Source organism: Prunus mume, linkage group LG8 (assembly GCF_029339155.1).
Source record: "Prunus mume cultivar Tortuosa linkage group LG8, ASM2933915v1, whole genome shotgun sequence".
Taxonomy (NCBI): domain Eukaryota; kingdom Viridiplantae; phylum Streptophyta; class Magnoliopsida; order Rosales; family Rosaceae; genus Prunus; species Prunus mume.
Genome location: NC_142705.1, coordinates 12060195 through 12070991, shown reverse-complemented (window position 1 = coordinate 12070991; position 10797 = coordinate 12060195). Strand labels below are relative to the sequence as shown.

Below are 10797 nucleotides of genomic sequence, written 5' to 3'. Positions count from 1 at the left end.
TTTTTCTCGTTTATTCTGTGATGCATTTTCAGGTAATATACTGAAGAGTTTCATTTTTTACTGGGTATGAAATAATATCCAGCTGAGATATGGGTTTTTTAAAACATAGCTTGTTTGTGCTTGATCAAATTGTTTGATGTAGTGACACTACATGAAGAATGAATAAGAACAAACCCAAGAAAATTCTAAGCCCAATCAGCAAATAAAAAAAGAAAAGAAAGGAAAAGACAATTTTCCCCTAAAAAACAACTCACACTTAGCACCCACCTTATCTCCTCCCGGCCCAGCATCTCACCGCTGCTGGCCGGCAACCACCCCAGTACCATATACTCTCTCTCTCTCTCTCTCTCTCTCTCACGTGGATCAGTTTTCTCCAATAATTCATGTATTAGTTAAAATTTGTAATGGAAATATAGTTGTACAAATTTCTTAGGATGCCCTAGAATGCTAATAATGATGGATGGAATTGCCCAATCCAACACATTAATAACAAGGAACCCACCAGACCTTAGCTGCCTCGTGTGATTGAATTGAATTAGGTCTTAGATTAGACGTGGCAGATGAGAATGTGCGAATTGAATTGGCCACAATTGTTGGTTCCTTTTTCAAGTAAACAAATAAATCTCTTGCGAAAAAAAGAAAAGAGTCCTCAAACACAAATGCTATTTATAGGTAACTAAATTAGGAGGCAAGTACTTTATTTGATTCAATATGTTTGATACTTTTGTGTGTTATATATTTGGGTAGCAAAGCTTTTGTATGAGGCAGTGGCCATCAAGGGCCCCACACAACTTAACATTGGAAGGAAAAGTCAAGCAGGTTTATGTGTGGAGGAAGAGGTGCAAAAGAAGATAAAAACACAAGACCTACAGAGTACATGTTTTAGGACCACTTTGAGAATTCAAAATTAATTGCCAGAAACCTAGCTCTGGTTATGATCAATTAAGCCAAGTACTATGGCCTACCAAATGCATGGAGGACTTAAAACTTCTCTCTCATCTCTCTCTCATCTACATGTGGTGTTGCTCAGACAAGTACACCATTCAACAACTGCAAACATGAAAGAACAGCCAAGTTGCCATATTAAATTCCAAGAACAGATCAAAACTTTTTTAACAGTGCGTTTGGACGAGGGAAATAAATTTGGGATTTTGACAAAACTCAAAATTTCTAAATTGACATGAGCTAATTCCCGTGTTTTGATAAATAAAAACATAGAAATTTAGAAATTCCGCATGGGAAAAAACATGGAATTTGGAGATCATAAATCCTAACTTTAAATTCTATCTAAAAGTCGTCATTTCTAAAATCCCAAGAGAGATTGAGTTTTAAAAAAAGATAACTTTATAAATAAATGTTAAATTCCATGTTTTAAATCCATCATCCAAACAAGAAACTTTACAAATTCTAGAACATTAATTTCAGTCATTTTAAATTTCATCATTTAAGAAATTCTTTGTACTTTTAAATTTCCTAATCCAAACGCACTGTAAGAGTTTTATGCAGTTATTTGTATTTGTATTGGCCTTGGTCATTGACAACTTTTATACCTAAATTATGAATGCAATCTATCATCTTTTCTAAAAAATAAAATGAAATTCTAGTCAGCAAACAATTTGGAAGATGATGAAAAATGTGGCATTACCCAACTAAATATTACAATGGATGTCTAGTTTCATTAATTACTGACTTCACTTTCTTACACATTTTCTTTTCCTTTTGCTTGAACTTCTGAATTTAAAACGAAAATAAATGGGAAAAGATGGTTGAAAATGTTCTCTTATGTCAACATCTTAATTTAAAGATGTGGACCAATTTTCCGGTGATTGAAGTAAATGGGGGGAACATTAATCATGTGATCCCCGTTACAACTACCAAATTCAGATTCCATGGCTGTGACAAATTAATGTCAAACTCAAACAAGGTAGAAAATTTTGAAATTAAATAACCTCTCTCTCTCTCTCTCTCTCTCTCTCTCTCCCCTTTATTATGAATGTATTGAGACAACCAAACATGTGTAATTATGAATTGTTGTACGTGTAATTAAGATATATAAACCTTTTAACTTTGTACTTCATTTACTCTTAACAGCTTAGGTGATTAAAAGTCGTGTGGTGTGGACTTATTGCTCCGAATTCTTTATGTGTGTTCAATTCAGTTTCATGCCAAGTACAAGTAAAAATACTCTAACTTGATACGTATAAACAATATGCCGGCTATTATTAGGAATGGCAAAAATCCCCGCTGGGTGGGTCCCCATTTCTGGGCCAAATGGGTATTGGGTACGGGAATTCCTGAACTTGAAAAATCCCCAACGGGTATGGGTAAGGGATGGTATTGGCATCCCTATCCCGAACTCGACCCGAAAATATATATGTTTATATTTAAATAAATAAATAAATATATAATTATAATATTTATGTTTAACCCTAAGTTAACTTCGCTCTCCTAATTCTTCCTAATCTTCTCTGAAATTTCATATTGATGTGATTTTGAATAGTTGAGTTGAACTTTATAGTTAATTTGGATGTGTTGAATGATAATTTAATATAAAACTTAATGTTAAAATGTATGATAAATATTTTTTATGGAAAAAAAAAAGGGGGATTCAGGTATAATCCTCGATGGAACGGGATTCCCCGAAACCTATTAAATGGGGATGGGTTTGGGGACGGGGAAGGAGATGGAGAGCAGGGATGGGGATGATATTGTCATATCCTTCCCCTACCTGACCCGTTGCCATCCCTAGCTATTATACATGTCACGTGTAGGTATTAGGTTCGCCTCACATAAATGAGAGTTTGATACCAATTTGTGGTGAGTTTGTAATAGCGTGACTTTGTTGTGGATGAGTAATTAATCCTTTTGTTAAAGTGAAAATCCACTCATCCACATGTAAACCAAAGAAAAAAAATTATATGATTAAAAAGTAAAAAAATTATGTACGTACAATATTAGTTAAACATGTTTATCATGCCATAATCAGAAATTTGCGTACGTTATTTTTGCTATCGTGTTAAATAACAGTTAGGTATTAGTCTCTAGTTAAATAATAGTCAACTAGCTTCTCAGCTTGCGAGAGACTTTTTTTTATATAAATTTTTATTTTATTTTAGAATTAAAAAAGATAATGTTCCCTAAAAATATGATCCATTATTTGATTTTTCTTTTAATTTTTTTAAAGTATGAAAAAGTGTGAATTTATCATATTATCCTCATTTAATTAATAATTTCAATTCTTAATGTTTGCGTTAACTAAGGGCATTTTCTGGTACTTTGAATGTTTTACCATTATCTGCCTTTTGCTTTATATATACTTCCTTAATTCTCCGCACGCGCTTGGCACTGCGAGAGACTTTTTAAAAATGAAATTTATTTTAAAATTAAAAAAGATACTGTGCAATTGTGTTCCATAAAAATAGGATTCACTATCTGAATTTTCTTTTAATTTTAATTTTTTTAATATGAAAAAGTGTGAATTTACCATATTATCCTCATTTAATTAATAATTTTAATTATTAATGTTTGGATATTAATCAAGGACATTTTCTGGTATTTTGAATGTTTCATCATTCTCTGCCTTTTGCTTTATATATATAGATATATATATATATCATCATCCCTTCTATTGAGGATCCTCAAATAATTTTATTTGAGGACGCTTTTAGGGTACCCTACAATTTTTTTTCCAATGATCCAAACCATCTATTTTTTAGGTCTTCATTCATAGATCATCCTTACAAAAAATTAGACAAATCGGAAACCGTTTCAACATCTAATTAGGTCCTACAAAATCAATAACACGGTGCTTCAAGAAAGTACTAAAATTTTCAATAACTCAATTGAATGGTCAAATGATATCGGATTCAAATGATTTTTTGTAGAGATGATCTTTGAATGTGTATCTACAAAATAGACGGTTTGGATTAGTAAATACAATCCGAGTGGGCTACAAGGGGTGTCCTCAATAAGTTTTATTTGAGGATCCTCAATAAGCTCTCTGTATATATATATATATATATATATATATATATATATTTTAATTTAATAATTTCATATTCAATTTTATATTCTTTTCCATATCATTTTGTTTTGAAAATGGTCAATCTTAACTGAATTGAGACCTTATCATCCACATTCTAATCATTTTTTCAAAATCATGGCAAGGAACATCTACTTCTATCCTATATTACAATAAGGCACAGATTTATTCATTTTCAAGGAAATTTATTAGATAAGCAATTTTAATTTTTTTATTTTACAAATTCTAACTACTCTAATGTTTGGGGAGAAGAATCGAACTGGGTGTAAAGCGACAAACATATTATCTTGACCTACTGACTTAATCCACATCTGTGCCAAACAAAATTTTCATATATTGAGAAATATCTATGTGAATTCAATTTACATGAAATTTCACAACACCATTTAACCCTTAACCCTCACTAATTATACAGGGAGCAGATGTAGGGTTCCAATTCACAAAGTTAATTCCTCACAATAATATCTGTGCTCGAGCCTACGGAATCATAGCCAAAAACAACATGACATATCAATTTATAAATCAAAAGGAAAGGGACCAAGGATATCACAAAATTAAAAGATGCCCCCACATTGTTAATGCAACATCTGAAAAAGATGCCCTTTTGTGGTCCAAACCCCTCCTAAGTCTCAGACAACAATGATATCATACCCATCAAGCTTTTAATTCAAGGAGTTCAAACATCCATCCTTATAATGACAGTTAAGGGTCTTACAAGTAGAGAAAAAAAATAAAGCCCACCATCATCCATCATGGTCATAGACTTAGTCTCATATGTGCATGTTATATATGTGTGTTTGATATATGGTCCCGCCCCAATTGGCTTGCCTTTGTTTTTGTTTGTGAGTATTATTGCATTTCACTTTCGAGTTGTTTCTATAAGAAGCACTTCTGTTTATAAAAACGTCGAATTTTTTTTAATCCAAGTGCTTCATTATGACCCATAACCACCTTTAAATTTCTCTGCTAAATGCAATTCGAAACGTTTTTTTATTGTTAAATACACTTTCAACCATTTCAGAAGCCCACCATAAGAGAGAAATTCATGAAATGCATATGGTGGGGCTCCTCTGCTTTCATGTTTTCATTCCCAACTTGCATTGGATTTCTTGCATTGCCATTATATTCCTGCCTTCTGTTTGCTTCTGCATGCCAAATTAAATATCTCTTTCCAAACATTAAATTTGGTTTTGTAACTTAGAATGTGGAAGTCACATGTGATCCGAGGGCAAATAGGAATGTCTGCTAGTCTTTTCCTTCTTCATATATTTCATCATCATCCCAAGCTCGAATCCTCTGCACTCAACCTCAGGAATTTTGGATTAGAAACTAATAGGCACACGACACGTGGCCGGGGACATGCATATCTAACACCCACAAGCATAACCTTTCAATACGTACAGCTACAATAAGTTTACTAATTTACCCAAACCTGTGCTTTGTCTGCGGACCCAGGTAGCACTTACTGGGGTTAAAGTTAAAATAGTTTACCAAAAAACGTTTTGATTTGATCTGCTTGTATTTCTCCAACTGTATTATATAGCTAGCTAGTACACGGGCACAGTAAAATTATTAGACATAACTTTACCTGGTAACATATGTACCCTGAAGGAAGCTTTCACTTCGTACAAACAGTGGTGGAAATTAATTATGCTTCCTGGCCAAGTCTTCTCCAGAAATGAATTTCACTATTATTTTGTCGAAATTGTTCATTTATTACTTAGGATTAGATATACTCATTAATTTTTTATCCTTGTATTTTATTCGATTCGCCGATTTAATTATGTATTTTTAATCTATCCAATTTAGTCATTGAGTCTAATGCAGGACATTCCGTCTGCAATGTAATATTATGATCCAAACCGTTTATTTTGTATATTCTTCTAGTCGATCATTATTATACATGACTCTAAAATTAATTAGTTTTCAATTTAAGTCGCCATTAAAATGTCATGCATATAGCTTTTAGACAGTAATCAGTATCTAATTTATCTATTTATTTAGTTTTTGAAATGTTCTTAATGTCGGCAAAATTCCTAAGGATGCGTATTCTGAAATACGAAACACATGAACATGTATATATATGGACACCTGAATACTTAAATCTGAATTGACATCTAATAGAACAATGAACAACACCCACACAAATGAATAAATTTTTTTGTAAAATGGAAGCATCAAATTTCAACAACAAATAATGACAAAAGTATATAAACATAATACGTATTCGAATGTCGCATCCAAACAAAGCCTTGGTTAAAGGGACACATGACCAGCTTTAAGTATCTATCCATTTGGTCCATACATGGCAACACAAATGTTGCAGAAGGATGGATGGCGTTATTTGTGAAAGAGCAAAGTTGGGAGGCCCAAGACATATGAGTTCTCAGGCAATGTCACATTCCAGCCACCTAATGGGAAAGAGAGATAAGGAACAACAAGATAGCGACCCTTCCATTCTCTAGCCTTCCTTTCCTTCATTGTGCCACAACAGACAATTCAACAACGCAGCTGCTAGAGAGAGAGAGAGAGAAAGAGAGAGATATCAATTATAATATGAAGACACCAAGCCTATAGCCAATCGAAGCCAGTATCGTTATTTACTTAAAGAGAATTAGGGTTTCTCAGATGGTGACCCATTTGTTGGTGGGCAATAATCAGATTTGGACTCATTCGTGGTCACATGTTGTATGCCTCTAAGAGTGGCCGTTGAAAAAAATTGATGTAAGGAGCCACTGATGGACACTGACGGACCTACAAAGGCGCAAATAATCATTGACTAGACCAAATGATCATTGATGAGTTTTGCTAATTTAAAATATATTTTTAGAAACTCTAATAGAAATTGTATGGTGCATATTCAATCAAGATTAACCATATATTTGACTATACCATAGAATTTAGATCGAGTCTTTCAAGTTATGAATTGACTAGAGTACTACTTGGATTTACAAGTGTAACTAATTTTCATCCAAATTTCGCCCAACTTTAGATTGAATATAAGCCCGTCATTTCACGTCAAAAATCATAGAGCTGGTTGTAGAGGGTTTCGGCAAATGCGTTCATATCAAATAAAGATGTACATGTCTCCTTTAGAGTTATGAGACGTCGCATGCGACGTTGCCACATCAAGAGGCAAAGGAAAAGGGCAATAGGCTTGGGTTCGCATCAGATATGAATTATCTACTTTATAAGGGGCATGATATAAGTGGTGCAGTTGCATTTAACCCACGTGGTCCCCCTCCCAAAGTCCTCCATGACCACGACTTTAATGGCAAAGAAGAAGCTTATGCCAATGAAGGGTTGCTGTTATTGTTGTTATTAGGGTTAGGGAAGATGTGGGTTTCTAGCGGCATGTTGAGTTGGTGGTGGTCCACCTTGAGATTGGTGCTAATAATATCCATCAAAAATCAAAGAGCTTGATACTTCCATTGAAATTACAAGATATCGAAACCCAAAAAGTTGTGTATATATGTGAGACCAAGAGAGATAATTATATAGGTGTCCATCTCAAGCTTGCCATCATATTTATGGAGAAGTTAACATGGTAGCTGATGGCTTAGCTAATTTGCATTTGGTTTGGGAATTTTTTTTTTTTTGTTTACCATAAAGTAATGTTTGATATGCATGTATGGTTATAAGATTCGTCGTGGATGTTCATTCTTAACTTTTTATTTTTTCAGAACGAATAAGAGTGTGACCAAGAGAGAGAAATAGGGGTAGGAGGGTATAGGGAGATAGTGATTTATAGTGGGATATGGCAAAGAAAGGTAGAATTATGAAAGAAGAGAGAGGCAGTTGAGTTGGGGCTGGAAATTAATAATTGCAAAGCGAGTGAAGAGCATGCTGCCATGCACGAATGAAGCAGAGACTGGGCGCAGAGAGAAGCCAGAGAGACTGGCGAAAATTATATCATTGAATTGCTATATCTGATTAAACTCATGAAAATCCGCAGTCACAGGCTTTTGATCAGAACCCTTTAAACCCTCTACAACAACATTGACTTAAGCTGAGCCTCTGTGTGTGAATGAATCTCAGACACACACACATACACAAGAAACAAGTACGTTTCTGGTGTAAAGAGGGGACATTAATTTTGAGCTAACGAATGGTTAATGTGGGGCATAAAAGAAAGGTCGTACAAGAAAAAAAAAATATGGGAGGTAGTAATTTAAATAAAGCTAGCAAAAGAAAAAGTGTGTTGAAACATCAAACATGGATTTCTAAATCTCGAAGTCAAATGCCGGGAACCTAGACACCAACCTTGACCCCTAAACCTCTTACCTGAGTTTGTATAACCTAGACACAGATCCTGAGCACCGAACCCCAAAATTAAGCCGCTCTAGGCACCATATCTAGGATGTATGTTTGTGAATAGGCCTAGACCTAAGACCTCGACTCTAGCCTTTGGTGAATTGCAGTGGAAGCTAAATAATTAACAATAAACTATATTATGAACAGGACACCAAAAAATAATAACTGTCATGATCTTAAATCACATACCAATTTGTACTGGGATACTAATTCTTTCCATTTGTGTAATATCTGCTTAACATTTGGTGAGGACCACTTTTTACAGAATCCCTGCAACAGATATAAAACAGCCAACAAAGCTATAAAGAACCAACACCAACTACTAGTACCTGGTCCTGGAGAGAGAGAGAGAGAGAGAGAGAGAGAGAGAGAGAGAGAGAGAGAGAGTTACCAGTATAGTAGGGTCATTTCTTTCTCTCCCAAACTTTTTACAAAATAAACTTACTAAGGAGGTGCCATGATGAATGATGGGTACACGTATACATGCAATTGAGAAGAAGAGGCAGATCGCAAAGAAAAAGTGTTCTGAAGAATTTGGTAGGTGTGCAATGTTATGCAGGTAAAGCCAATTATTATAACATTTATTTTGCATATATTATCAAGTATTAAATATATGTGCTAAGTACTTTTCTGATTTTTGCTTTCAAGAGAAATTTTGATAAATTACTCTCTACACTTATAAGATTATAAAAAGATAAATGCATTTTCTTTTCATAATATGAAAATAAGACCTACATACGGGATGACTTGTCAATTACAATCAATCAGTATCATCTTACAAGACTATGATTTAGAAGTTCATCTTCCTACGCTAACGGAGTCTATCAAATAGAAAACGACATTAATTTACAGACTAGTGGTCTCAAATTTAAAATTCAATGACATATTGATAGTGCGTATGAGTATGAGAAAACCCCCTCCTATTATAGTTTAGACTATCGCTTATATGCCGATAATATTGACATCATACTAAATGCTAAAGGCCATGTGTTATGCAGACATAAAATGAAGAAAATAGCTGCACTTTTTAACTTGAAAATGATAATGTAGTTCTTTTTTTCTTCTTTTTTTTTTTTTATAGAAAATCTAATCGCTTCTCTTTGAGAAAACCCTACAGAAAATCTCTAGCCGCTGCTCCCTTTGGGAGTCGTGACCACCATTCTAATTATTTTCTTCTCCTTTTATCCCTCTGGATTCTTTGTTTTTTGTTTTGTTTGTGATGTAGAAGTGTCGTCATCATGATATAGTTGTCGTCCTTTGGCCCACGCATGAATTTGGCTCCAATTCTCAATATGTGATATATATATTTGAAATTACGAAGCGGGGATGATGAAGAGTTGCGTCGCATTCGGGTTTAGCCAATGCGACACTATGGGTTTAGCCGGTATGGCCTTATAGCTCTGCGGTGTAGGTGGCTTAACACAAGCCATGATGTGTAAGTCATACATAGGAGAATACAACATTAATCTACAGTTTAAATATAGGTGGTCCACTCCTAATTACATCGAGACCTTTTAAGTTAAAACCCCACACCTAAAGGTCCATTGGGCCTACTCTCACTCAATGTATTGGAACTAGTTGGTTATGGTGGGGATAATGTCGGTGCATGGTTTGGATAGATAGATAGTGAACTCCTATTGGGCTCGTTGATACAACAATTGGTATCAGAGCATGGTTTGGCTAAGATGCACTTGGTTCAAGATAAAGCCATTGACATGTTCAAGGAGGTGACTCAAGTAAAAATTATTGGACCAGTGGAGAAAGGTGGAGCAGGCTAGTAGAGCAAGGTAGCGGCTCGATACAAGCCATGATGTGTGTTAAGTTAGCTTTAACAAGTTTGATTTTTAGCTTCCTTGGACAATAATATATTTGCTATTGTATTTATCCAAGCTCAAGTATAATTAGTCTAAGTTAGAATATGTTGAAGGAGTTGACAGTGACTGAGACAAAGTGTGGCTGATTGCAACCTTGGCGAAGGTAAAATCATGCATTGCATATTTTAGGTTAGGTTGAGTAAATATGATGGCTAGTCCTGTTCAACTATGTCTTGCCAATATGATTCTTCAGTCCAAGTCAAAAGTCATAGTGTTGAGGAGAGCCTTCCCAATCAAAATAACAATGTTATCATTGGTCCTCTAAATCAAGGGGTTAGAACTAGCCAATAACTAGCTAAAGAGATTAGCCATGGGTGTTGTGTCTCTAAGGAAGAGCCTAAGAATATATAAGAGGCCTTGAAACATCAAGAAAGGTTTATGTCAATGCAAGATGAGTTAAATCCGTTTGTTAGGAATGATGTTTGGTACCTTTTTCATAGGCCATCACACTCTAATGTTATAGGTACCAAGTGGATTTTCAAGAACAAAATTGATGAACAAGGAAATGCTGTAAAAAATAAGGCTAGGTTGGTTGCTCAAGGTTACACTCAAATGGAGAGAATTGAT

At 34.6% G+C, this 10797-nt stretch overlaps 1 long non-coding RNA gene across 1 annotated transcript; it reads right to left on the bottom strand.

Moving 5' to 3' along the window:
• Positions 1–6165: 6165 nt before the first annotated feature.
• LOC148914723 (uncharacterized) lies at positions 6166–8891 on the bottom strand. Its single transcript, XR_016122882.1, has 3 exons — positions 8748–8891; positions 8546–8626; positions 6166–6553 (listed from the first exon to the last, which is right to left on the bottom strand). It is a non-coding gene; the product is annotated as an uncharacterized LOC148914723 (long non-coding RNA).
• Positions 8892–10797: the final 1906 nt, after the last annotated feature.